A 13,808-nucleotide genomic window follows, 5' to 3' on the forward strand; every position below is an offset into this window, starting at 1 on the left:
CCCTCCATTCGTGCTGCCTTGTAGAGTGAGGCTACATTAACAATAATCTGTTGACCCTTGAGTGCTCAGCCGAGTGCTAGTTCATCATTTAGCAGTAAGGCATTCCCTGGGAAGTATCCCATCCTCTTCCACCCTCTAACTTCACCACCTCAATGAAGCTTCACAATCTTCATTGCTGTGTACAGTATTACATTGTTTAAAACTTATACTGTGTGTGTATATATATATATAAAATATAGTTTTTTGTCTGGTGAAAAAAATTTCCCTGGAACCTAACCCCCCCTATTTACATTAATTCTTATGGGGAAATTGGATTTGCTTAACATCGTTTCACTTAAAGTCACATTTTTCAGGAACATAACTACAACATTAAGCGAGAAGTTACTGTATTTTTCAAACAACGAATCTAGAACTAGAACTAACAAGACCTGTGTCCATTCATCTTAATCACTTTATATGAGACTCCCTTTCCTCCATCCTTTGTCCTTTTAGATTACAATGTCTTTGAGGCAGTGACTGTCTCTTCCTACACATATGGAAAGTGCTGAGCACATTTTAATATATAATAATAAATACATAAATAAACAGTGTTTAGAAACAGGTGGCCAAAACTCATAAGAGTTTTTTTTTTTCCAAAGTGAAAACCATAGATTTTTGAGTCTTTACTATATAAACAATTGTGATTCTTCACTTCTGAAGGTCATTAGAGAAATCCTACTAAACACTAACATTAGACCCAGAAAAATGCAGCTCAATAGCTCTTTCAACTAAAAATTGGGGGACAGAGGTGTATGTTCAAAATGAGCATTATAATAGCACAATTTGTTGCAACCTTAATTTTGGAGTTGTGAGCACTCCATAATATTAACTACTTGATGGATCATTTGATGATTACCTGTTCTGTTCATTACCTCTGAAGCACCTGGCATTAACCAGTGTCGAAAGACAGGATACTGGGCTAGATGGACCTTTGGTCTGACCCAGTATGGCTGTTCTTATGTACTCTTCACTGGCTCTATAGATCATAGAGATCCTTGCCTATTCTCACAATTTGCCCCCACCTCTTTCTGTCAAGAGCATATTTTTCCCACTGATAGTAATTCACATTAAGACCTCTTCGGCTGTGCTCAGTATTATCCCTCCATCTTCTGCTTGGTCAACCACAAGGTCAAGCATCATAAGGATGTCTATCCAAAAGACACTTAGCTCGTCTGTCTTTCATCATTCTAACAACATGCCCTGCCCACTGAAGACAAGTTTTGACCGCTAGACAAGGTCAACACTATACCTTCCAACTGTGGTTGACCTCGTCTACCCACATTGCAGTAAAATATATAGAGCCTTATCTCCACTAGGATTTTACAGCAAGATAACTAACATGCATTAGCTATCTCACTGTAAAAAACACACCTCTTTTGGCAGTGAAGACATAGGCACAGATGGGGGTGCATTTGTGTTGTATGCTCATTGCGCTCTTGGTCAGGTGTGTGTCCTTGGGTGGAGGAACAGAGAGTACACCTCTACCCCGATATAACGCGGTAAGATTTTTTGGCTCCCAAAGACAGCGTTATATCGGGGTAGAGGTATATATACTGTGGGTTTCCTTAAATTTTAATTTCTTTGCTTTTTAGGTTCTGTGTTAAGTATATTATTGGTAAATCTACTTTAACTGACACCAAGCACAGTATTTTTGTGTTATCATTTTATATATAGTACATTGGGATTAGTCTAAAGGCATCAACTTTGTACCTAGCTCGTAATTCATCAGGAGTCATTGAAGTACAATTCTAAGTCAGTTTTATCTTCATAATCTTAACACCTGAAGGAGAAGAAAATTAAAATAGTTTATAAATATTTACAGTAGTTATAGGAGCAGGGGGGAAATAACCAGATCCTTTGCCAAATAAAGAAAAACTAGATGAGATTTTAGCAAAGATGTTTTTAGTGTAGTCTCTGTGTTTAGAGGATAAGAGCCTTTCTTCTTTCCTATACTTTGGAATCTATAAGAGTCCCATTGTTAAAAACTTGTTACTCCTTCTCTTGTTTAAGAGTTCTCAGTTGGCATTTAAGAAATGTCATCTCACTATCTTCAATAACCCTCTCTGAATCCTGTAATTGCGCTACTTTATCTTATCCCATTGTGAACCAGGGTATACATAGGTTATTTGATGATTGAAAGAAATGATATCAGTTAATGGATTTTTACAGACTCTCTTATACTATCTGAAGCATTTATTTAAGGTAATTCTCAAACGGTAAACAGTTAATAAGGAACTTCCCTTTTGTTCTGTCCTCATGTGATTGATTGGCGATCCCTCAATTTGAGAATGGTCTCTACCGCGGATTTACATATGGGTCCTGAGAGAAAAAGGTTACTGAATATTGAACTGCAAAGAGTATTTCAGCTAACAATTTTTTGTCAAATATATCAGCAGTAGACAAAAGGCTAAAGAGAAAATGTGTCCAATAAAAAATGAAAATAGGAACTTGGAGTTGAGAATAACAGAACAATAGATTTTTAAATCATTACTGCTTTTTGTCTTTAGACAGCTAAAAGAAGATGGAGAGCTGGCTACGAAGGAGATCATATTTCTTGAGGGAGTCAGTGTATGCACATAAGAATGGATATCATTATGAAAAGAGGTGCTCATATACTACAGTGATAAGAACAATATAAAAACCCAGGCCCTGATCTTGCAATGATCTCTGCATGAATGGACCTTGCCACCCTGTGGAGCCCAGTTTTCTTTAACGGGGTTCTGGTCTGCACAGGTGCAGGGGCTTGTGCAGAGCTCATTGGAAGAAGAGGACCCTAGGTACATAGTAAATAATGTTGTCTACTTAAAGTATTAAAAGCACCAGTTTCAGTTACAATACCCTCTTGTGTTTTATGAAGGGAATTTGGTCTTTATTAAGGGTGTCAGTTTAACAGCTCTGGAGACCAACATCCTCTGTTTATCCTCAGAACAAGCATAGCAGAAGCCAGTGACAGGACATCTTTTCCACTCAAATCCTTCCAATGAATTTAGAAGAACTGCTGCTGGGGAGGAGTGGGGGGGAAGGATGATGAAGCCCAGGACTATTTGTTCCTTTTGCTTCCTTCCAGAACAGCAAACAAAGGTGTCAATTGTAATGGTTTTTGTGGTGTAGGTTCTGCTCTGTAAGAACTAGAGTAACAACTCATTTCAAATAGGCTACCAAACACCTATCATGTAATAACTTCCAGTCATTACATTTGAACTGGCAACCTACATGTAAAATGTTTTTTACACTATTCCAGTCCCTTGGGGCAACCAGTTCCCTACAACAGTTAATTTCTATTCTGCTTCCTTTAGACCTAACAAAGTGCCGTGCAAAATAGTAAGCATTTATACATTGGTAAATTGATCAATGGGAGCATAGAAAATATTGGAAAGAACTTTGCAAGTAACGTAATTAAAGACTGCTTACCATTGATTCTGATATGTCTCACACGGTGCTAATGTTTATTATTTTTGCTGTGATTGAAACATATGTCACTGTTAGCAATATTTTGTTCTTTGGCTGATTGTAAAGCTATTGTTCATGTGCAGGTAGCAATCAGTTCTTAAACACTGCTGTCTTTGTTGTCAACAAAAAAGTACAATCATTTTGATTCACTCTCTTGGAAGATTTCTACCCTGGAAAATTAGTAGCTTCCCTGATGTACTTGCAGATGGCCAGCTGGTTTAATAGCCCCATCTGGTTATACTTATAATTTTGTTTTTTTGAAAAAGCCACATACATGTCTGATAATAACTATGAACTCACCACTAAGGAGTGAATTCACTGAGAACAGTGTTGCTGAGACCCAGGGCTCATGTGTGAGAGAAGGGGCAAATCTTGAAATTCTTGCTTAGGTTTTATTGAGTCCTTATTTAGACCAAAGTCATGATGCCAGCTCTCATGATATTCTTGCCAGTCTCAATATTTGTTGCTTTTCTTAACGCCTCCAGTTTAATTCTTAGAATTATTTGAGAATCTCCACTTTAATTAAAAAAAAACACAAATATGCTTCTAGCCCTCCTGGTTGCTGAGAAAAGCTTGAAAATGTGAACCCTGAAGGCAATGACACTAGAAAACAAAACAAAGAAAGAAAGAACCCACACATTATTTAAAACAAACAAACAAACATGATTTTTAAGCCAGTCTCATGGTTTCTAGTGACCGGACTCTTGATTTTTAAAGACTTGGGATTAGCAATACTGTTAATGAGAATGTGGTGTGAGGACCTCGGAATTTGGGACAGAAATTTCATAGTATTAACATTTACATTAGAATGCCTTCCATTAAAGGATTTCACAGCATTTTGTAAGCACTGAAGAATTAATGAATTACAACTGCCAGTGAGGTAAGTGAGCATTATTGTCGCCGTTTCACAGATAGAAAAACTGAGGCACACAGGGCTCAAGGGACAGATCACTGTCCTTTATTGATTTTCACTTTTACTTCTTTTTAATCCACCATTATTACTTTCTTTCTCTCTCTCAGCCCTACATCTTTGTGTAGAGCAATTGTCGTAGCGAAAAGAAGTGGCATGTCAGAGTGTGGCCAATTCTCACTGTTTTATTGCAAGTCTTCTGATAACTGATGTTTTACTTATCAGGGGGTAGCCGTGTTAGTCTGTATCTACAAAAACAACAAGGAATCTGGTGGCACCTTAAAGACTAACAGATTTATTTGGGCATAAGCTTTCGTGGGTAAAAACCTCACTTCTTCAGATGCATAGAGTGAAAGTTACAGATGAAGGCATTATATACTGACACATGGAGAGCAGGGAGTTACTTCACAAGTGGAGAACCAGTGTTGACAGGGCCAATTCAATCAGGGTGGATGTAGTCCACTCCCAATAATAGATGAAGAGGTGTCAATTCCAGGAGAGGAAAAGCTGCTTCTGTAATGAGCCAGCCACTCCCAGTCCCTATTCAAGCCCAGATTAATGGTGTTAAATTTGCAAATGAATTTTAGTTCTGCTGTTTCTCTTTGAAGTCTGTTTCTGAAGTTTTTTTGTTCAATGATAGTGACTTTTAAATCTGTCAGCACTTCCATGCTGTCCCAGCCGCGCTCACTTGTTGCTGCCCGGCAGAGGCCAGGCTGGGGGCGAGGGCCCTGGGTTTATATCCCCTCCCAGTCCCCCCTCACCCCCCCCGCCCCCACCCCCGCCCCCTTCCCGGACCCGCGTGGATGCCAGGAGCCTGAGCCCGGCCCGGGGATCAGCTTTTACTTAAGGCCCCAGTTACTAGATACAAGTGATTATTATTTGAGAATTTCATCTTCATTCATTTTTTAAAATAAGTTTCTAGATCACATTGTTGCAGTCCAAAGCTTGAAAATGTAGTCTGACCACACCCTAAGGTTTCAAAAAACTAGAAGACAAATAAAAAGAACTCAATGTATTTTAAGATATAAGTATTGTAAAGCCAATCTTATGATATTTTAAAATCTGGTTTAAGATCTTTTAATAATTCAAGTTGTCAATACTGAGTATAGCTTCAGAGACCAAAAGTCACCCTTCGTTTTGGAAGGTGGGACTCTAGACTATGTCTGCATAAAGGTATGTCGGCATAGCACATTAAGCCCAGGCTCTTACTCAGGTTTAAGTCCAAGCCCTCCCATTTGTCCACACACAAGTAAATTTGATTTGAATTAGGAATCCCTAAGGACTCAGGTCTGCAAACCCTGGTAGGGGTGTGGGTCAGAGCTGGAATCCCGCTGTGACTGCAGAGTAATGCACACTGGAAAACATAATCCCAACTATAGATACAAAATAATGGGGGCTAATTAGCTGTTACCACTCAAGAAAGAGATAATGTGGGTAGTTCTCTCAAAACATCTGCTCAATGTGCAGTGGCAGTCAAAAAAACTATCAATGTTAGGAACTATTAGGAAAGGGATAGATAAAACAGAAAATATCATAATGCCGCTATATAAATCCATGGTACACCCACATCTTGAATACTGTGTACAGTTCAGGTCACCCCATCTCAAAAAAGATACATTAGAATTGGAAAAGGTACAGAGAAAGACAACAAAAATAATTAAGGGTATAGAACAGTGTCCATATGAGCAGAGTTTAAAAAGACTGGGACTTTTCAGCTTGGAAAAGAGACGACTAAAAGGAGATATGATAGAGGTATATAAAATCGTGAACGGTGTGGAGAAAGTGAGTAAGGGAGTGTTATTTACCCCTTCACATAACACAAGAACCAGGGGTTACCCAATGAAATTAATAGGCAGCAGGTTTAAAACAAACAAAAGGAAGTACTTTTTCACACAATGCACAATCAATCTGTGGAACTCATTGCCAGGGGATGTTGTGAAGGCCAAAAGTATAACGGGGTTCAAAAAAGGACTAGATAAATTCATGGAGGATAGGTCCATCAACGGTTGTTAGCCAAGATGGTCAAGGATGCAACCCCATGCTCTGGGTGTCCCTAGCCTCTGACTGCCAAGAAGCTGGGAGTGGATAATAGGGGATGGATCACTCAATGACTGCCTGTTCTGTTCATTCCCTCTGAAGCACCTGACATTAGCCACTGTCAGAAGACAGGATATTGGGCTAGATGGACCATTGGTCTGACCCAGTATAGTCATTCTTATGTTTACGTTCTTATATGATGCAGGTGAAAGCCCAGGCATTTTGCAACATGGATGCATCTAAAGTTTGGGTCACCAGACTCAGGACTGGCAAGTCCAGCAACATTATCTCACAATTCCCTGGGCTTTGTTTCCCAGTCCTTCCATCCCAAAACTTCCCACTCACTTCCCAGGAACCAGAAGCAATTTCCTGGTTCAAATGCAGCTGCTCAGCATTTACCCCTTCATGACCATGGAGACTGCTCAACTGGAATCACAGTTAACCCTCATGTGTATTAATATGACCAGCACTAAGAAGAAGTCCTGCATCAAGTGTGCGCCTAGCTGGCCAGAGGAACACAACAAAATTCTGATTAACCTCTGGTGCCAGTTGAGCAAGACATTCAACTTCAGCAAGAGCACCTAGGACAGTGATTCTTAAATTTTTGTACTGGTGACCCCTTTCATGTAACAAGCCTCTGAGTGCGACCCCCCTTATAAATTAAAAACACTTTTTTATTTATTTAACACCATTATAAATGCTGGTGGCAAAGCAGAGTTTGGGGTGGATGCTGACAGCTCCCGACCCCACCAGGTAATAACCTCGTGACCCCCTGAGGGGTCCTGACCCCCAGTCTGAGATCCCCTGACCTAGGATGTACTTGGGAGGCCTTTTGAAGTTATACCCTGGGGAGAGACCCATTGTCTCCTAATTACCTGCTCCTGGAAATTCCAGATCAAAGGCCCCTGAACTACATAAAGGGTGGACTAAACATGCCATGTGTGTGTTTGTTCTGAGATGAAGCTGTAATGATCTTGAAACCACAAGCAGACCTACTGGGTAGGGTTATGAAGGACTGGCATAGACTGCTCCTACCAGAGCCCATGTTAGGGCTGGGTGATCTCTGGTATGCTTATTAGCATGTGTGTAGATTCTTTTGTTTTTTTAAATGTTTTCTCTGTAGTGCTTTTTCCTTCAGACTAAAATAGGATTGTATAGGAAGTGCTGTGTGGTAATTTACAACTGTTGGCAATCACTCTGTTGTTAGTATCTGAAGAGAAGGCAAGAGAAGCTTGCCTAGGTAGCTTGTCTTTTGCTGGGAATAACACAGTGAAGGCAGGGAACTGTTTAGCCTAGAGATACCCTGGCCAGGAGGAAGAGACACATGGGTCTCCACCCAAGAAACTGCTAGGGAGCTAGCAGCCTGAAAGTGGGTGTCACACTGTTTTGAGTGGTTCACAAACAAGAGTGCCAATCTCAGGGCAGACTGTCCACAAGCAAGGGAGAAACCCCCAACTGGTTGTATGACCTATAATTAGATTTTACCAAACCAGTAACAAGTGTGAACTGCTAAAGCTCTAGAACAATCTTACCATGGAGTCACAAACAGTCCCCTTGGACGTTTGGATCTATCTTACTCCCAAGGCAATCTTCATTCTGTGATTGCAAAGTAAGCAAAATAAGCTGTCATAGGATAAGAGGGAAGATCCTCTCATGGACTGGTATCTGGTTAAAAGATTGGAAATAAAGGGTAGGAATCATAGGCGCCAACTTCTTCTGGTGCTGGTGGGTGCTCAACCCCCCTCTGCCCCTGGCCCTGCCCGACTCCACCCCCCTCACCCCCATTCCAACCCCGTCCCCAAAGTCCCTGCCCCAACTCCGCCCCCTCCCTGCCCCTATTGGACTCCTTCCCCAAATCCCTGCCCCAGCCCCACCTCCTCCCCTGAACATGCCATGTTCCCGCTCCTCCCCCCTCCCTTCCAGCGCTTGCTACAGCTGTTTGGCGGCAGCAAGCACTGAGAAGGACAGGGAGGGAGGAGCAGAGACGCAGCTGGGAGGAGGAAAGGCGGGGGGGGCAGGGCGGGGACCTGGGCTGCCGGTGGGTGCAGAGCACCCACTAATTTTTCCCCATGGGTGCTCCAGCCCCGGAACACCCACTGAGTCGGCGCCTATCGTAGGAATAAATGGTCAGTTTACAGAATGGAGAGAGGTAAATAGTGGTGTCCCCCAGGGGGTCTGTTCTGGGACCAGTCCTATTCAACATATTCATAAGTGATCTGGAAAAAGGGGTAAACAGTGAGGTGGCAAAATTTGCAGATGATACGAAACTACTCAAGATAGTTAAACCCAAAGCAGACTGTGAAGAGCTACAAAGGGATCTCACAAACTGGGTGACTGGGCTACAAAATGGCAGATGAAATTCAATGTTGATAAATGCAAAGTAATGCACATTGGAAAACATAATCCCAACTATACATATACAATGATGGAGTCTAAATTAGCTGTTACCACTCAAGAAAGCGTCATTGGAGTCATTGTGGATAGTTCTCTGAATACATCCACTCAATGTGCAGCGGCAGTCAAAAAAGCTAACAGAATGTTGGGAATCATTAAAAAGGAATAGATAATAAGACAGAAAATATCATATTGCTTCTGTATAAATCTATGGTATGCCCACATCTTGAGTACTGCATGCAGATGTGGTCAGGGCCGGCTTTAGCAGGTGCGGGGCCCCACGCCAGGACGCGAATTGTCTCGCGCCCCCCCCACCCCGACTCCGCCCCGGCCCCGCCCGGACTCCGCCCCCTCACTGGCCCATTGGATCCCTCCCCAAATCCCCGCCCTGGCCCCGCGTCTTCCCCAAGCACGCAGCATTCCTCCTCCTCACCCCTCCCTCCCAGGCTTGCGCTGATCAGCTGTATGGCGGCGCAAGTGCTGGGGGGGGGGGGGGCGCCCCCCGCGCCTTTTTTTTTTTTTCCCCGCTCCGCCGGCAGCCCCGGACGTTGCGGGGCCCTCTTAGGCGCGAGGCCCCATTCCAGGGAATCGGCCAAATCGGCTTAAAGCCGACCTTGGATGTGGTCACCCCATCTCAAAAAAGATATATTGGAATTGGAAAAGGTTCAGAAAAGGGCAACAAAAATGAATAGGGACATGGGGGGCCGGTGACCCAGCAGTTGGGGAAGGCTAGCTCTTGGCCCCTCCCCTTGTGCCTGAGGCTGCTTCCCTGCCCTCCCATCTAACGCCCCTCCACCGCAGGAGTGCAGAGCACCCCCACTAGGGCCCCCGGCCCCAGCGCTGGGCAGCACAGCTGCAGAATCCCCAGCAGTGTGGTCACAGTGCCCTGAGCCCCAGTATGCCAGGTGGCCAGCCCCAGTGTGTTGGGTGGCCACCCCCAGCCCGGGGCGGCCAGGCAGCACGGGCACAGTGTTCCCAGCTCCGGTGTGCCAGGCAGCCGCTGGCACTCCTGGTGCCCCAGGTGGCAGGAGGCGCAGCCGCAGCGCCCTCAGCCCCAGTGTGCCGGCCGGCATAGTCCAAGCACCAGGCGGGCAGCGCAGCCCCAGTGCCAGCCGCCCCGAGTCCCTGCAGGAGGCAGGCTGGCCAGCCCCAGCCAACCAGCCTGGGCCAGGGCAGAGCCCTGGGAACTGCAGGCCTTGGAGTGGGCTTGGGGGCAGAATGTGGGAAGGGCCATACCAGGCTGTTTGGGGAGGCACAGCCTCCCCTGAGCCTACAATACCCACCGCCCATGATCAGGGGTGTATGGAACAGCTTCCATATGAGGAGAGATTAATAAGACTGTGTGATAAATGAAGGGAGGAGGGTAACTCTCTTTTATGGACACCCAGCCAGTCAGTTAGCTATAAAATCCCTGTTAGTAGCTGTTCTCTACTTGCTTTACCTGTGAAGGTTAAAAAGTCCATAGGTACATAAGAACTTAAGAACGGCCATACTGGGTCAGACCAAAGGTCCATCTAGCCCAGTATCCTGTCTACCAACAGTGGCCAATGCCAGGTGCCCCAGAGGGAGTGAACCTAACAGTTAATGATCAAGTGATCTCTCTCCTGCCATCCATCTCCACCCTCTGACAGAGTCTAGGGACACCATTCCTTACCCATCGTGGCTAATAGCCATTAATGGACTTAACCTCCACGAATTTATCCAGTTCTCTTTTAAACGCTGTTATAGTCCTAACCTTCACAACCTCCTCAGGCAAGGAGTTCCACAAGTTGACTGTGTGTGAAGAAGAACTTCCTTTTATTTGTTTTAAACCTGCTGCCTATTAATTTCATTTGGTGACCCCTAGTTCTTGTATTATGGGAATAAGTAAATAACATTTCCTTATCTACTTTCTCCACATCACTCATACTTTTATATATCTCTATCATATCCCGCCTTAGTCTCCTCTTTTCCAAGCTGAAAAGTCCTAGCCTCTTCAATCTCTCCTCATATAGGACCCTCTCCAAACCCGTAATCATTTTAGTTGCCCTTCTCTGAACCTTTTCTAGTGCCAGTATAGCTTTTTTGAGATGAGGAGACCATATCGGTACACAGTATTCAAGATGTGGGCGTACCATTGATTTATATAAGGGCAATAATATATTCTCCATTTTATTCTCTATCCCCTTTTTAATGATTCCTAACATCCTGTTTGCTTTTTTGACCACCTCTGCACACTGCGTGGACATCTTCAGAGAACTATCCACGATGACTCCAAGATCTCTTTCCTGATTTGTTGTAGCTAAATTAGCCCCCATCATATTGTCTGTATAGTTGGGGTTATTTTTTCCAATGTGCATTACTTTACATTTATCCACATTCAATTTCATTTGCCATTTTGTTGCCCAATCACTTAGTTTTGTGAGATCTTTTTGAAGTTCTTCACTGTCTGCTTTGGTCTTAATTATCTTGAGCAGTTTAGTATCATCTGCAAACTTTGCCACCTCACTTTTTACCCCTTTCTCCAGATCATTTATGAATAAGTTGAATAGGATTGGTCCTAGGACTGATCCTTGGGGAACACCACTAGTTACCCCTCTCCATTCTGAGAATTTACCATTAATTCCTACCCTTTGTTCCCTGTCTTTTAACCAGTTCTCAATCCATGAAAGGACCTTCCCTCTTTATCCCATGACAACTTAATTTATGTAAGAGCCTTTGGTGAGGGACCTTGTCAAAGGCTTTCTGGAAATCTAAGTACAAGGTAAAAGGAAGGGAGTGGGCACCTGACCAAAAGAGCCAATGGGAAGGCTAGAACTTTTTAAAATTGGGGAAAAAAACTTTCCCTTTGTCGGAAAGCAGGGACAGGGCTGGAACTATGCTGTAAAAGCTTGTGCCAGGTATGAAAATCATTAGATCATACCTAGAAACCACTCATTTGAAACCCCAGATATGTAAGTAGATCAGGAAATGTCTAGGAAAACACGATTAGGTTTACCTCTTTTATTTCTTTATGGCTTGTGGACTCCTCTATGCTAACCCCAGGTGCTTTTGTTTTGCTTGTGACCTTTAAGCTGGACCTCAAGACAGCTGTCTTGATGCTTAATTTTTGTAATTGTTTTTTTTTTAAATCTAGCCAAAAGCCTAAGTTCCAAATGTATTTCCTTTTTTTGTTTTTAATAAAATTTTTTTTTTTTTTTTTTTTTTTTTAAGAACAGGATTGGATTTTTGTATCCTAAGAGGTTTGTGCACATATTGTTTTACCTGTGAAGGTTAAAAAGTCCATAGCTTTTTTTTTTTTTGCAACAGCTGATTTCCTTTGTTTTCTTTTTCAGCTCTTCCCCAGGGCGGGTGGGTTTGTGTGTGTGTGTGTGTGTGTGTGTGTATGAAAGGGCCTGAGGGTACCCCACAGGAAGGAATTCCCAAGAGGTTTCTTGCACTTGGGTGGTGGCAGCATCTACCCATCCAAGGTCAGAGAAAAGCTGTAACCTTGGGAGTTTAATACAAGCCTGGAGTGGCCAGTATTAATTTTTAGAATCTTTGCGGGCCCCCACCTTCTGCACTCAAAGTGCCAGAGTGGAGAATCAGCTTTGACAGACTGGGACTTTTCAGCTTGCAAAAGAGATGGCTAAGGGGGGATATGATAGAGGTCTATAAAATCATGACTGGTGTGGAGAAAGTAAATAAGGAAGTGTTAATTACTCCTTCTCATAACACAAGAACTAGGGGTCACCAAATGAAATTAATAGGCATCTGGTTGAAAACAAACAAAAGGACATATTTCTTCACACAATACACAGTCAACCTGTGGAAGTCTTTGCCAGAGGATGTTGTGAAGGCTAAGACTACAACAGAGTTCAAAAAAGAACTAGATAAAGTCATGGAGGATAGGTCCACCAATGGCTATTAGCCAAGATAGGCAGGGATGGTATCCATCCCTAGCCTCTGTTTGCCAGAAGTTGGGATGGATCACTTGATGCTTACCTGTTCTGTTCATTCCTTCTGAAGCAACTGGCATTGTCCACCGTCGGAAGACAGGATACTGGGCTAGACGGACCTTTGGTCTGACCCAGTGTGGCCGTTCTTATGTTCTTGTTGATGTTTGTTATAAGGCAACCATCTCAGTAATATTCAGGTGACTTCTAGTCTCAGTGGATCACATATCTCATCAGGATCATCCACTGAGCCATCTGGGGAGGTCTCATACTCCTATTTTATAACTTCTCCCTACCTGAGCTCTAATTGGCTCAGTTCTCAAATTATGAATATTTTTGGTTCCACCCACCATGGAAACTTACTCTCCTAGCTCATAGAAAAACATTGATCTGCACAGTATCTACCAGTCCTTGCTTCCAGGCACTTAAAGTAAATGACCTTGCTCTGTCTCCTTGCGTGTGTACACAGACAGAGATTAAAATAAACAGAAATCCATTAATTCCTCAACTGCCTCCCTCTGTCTTCAAACAAATAAATTACTGCAGTGCAAAAGACATGTGGGTGACATGAGCAGAAGTCTTGTACTCTTAGTTCTTTTGTTTTTCTGAGGATAGCAGGGAAAGTTATGTAAAAATGGAGAAGGCGTGGCCATGTCTAAATAATTTGGATCAATTGGTTAGTAAACTTATTTTTGCACCTTTCTTATAGGCTGCCTACCATGTTTTACTATGCTAGTAAATGATCACAAATTTATGACAATAATCTAAGTTGTTTGGGTGGATTACTTAGGAATGTAAAAATGTCTGTGATCAAAATATAATTGGTATTTTATTTTGTTGCGAGAGTATTTATCAATTACATTTTTACTGTTACTGGTGGACTTCTGAGATTATTTTTTATTGCTAAATATTATCAAAAATCCTAGGTGAAGATTTCCTGTTTAAAAGTAAAATTTTATTAGGCATTTATGAACTTGTACATTTAAAAAGTGATTTTGTTTACAATCTGTTTAGTATGGCACTAGAGACAAGGGTTTAGATTTAGATAATCCTTATGATTATTT

This window comes from Terrapene carolina, unplaced genomic scaffold, assembly GCF_002925995.2.
Source record: "Terrapene carolina triunguis isolate 2854851 unplaced genomic scaffold, T_m_triunguis-2.0 Scaffold139, whole genome shotgun sequence".
In the NCBI taxonomy this organism is placed as follows: domain Eukaryota; kingdom Metazoa; phylum Chordata; order Testudines; family Emydidae; genus Terrapene; species Terrapene triunguis.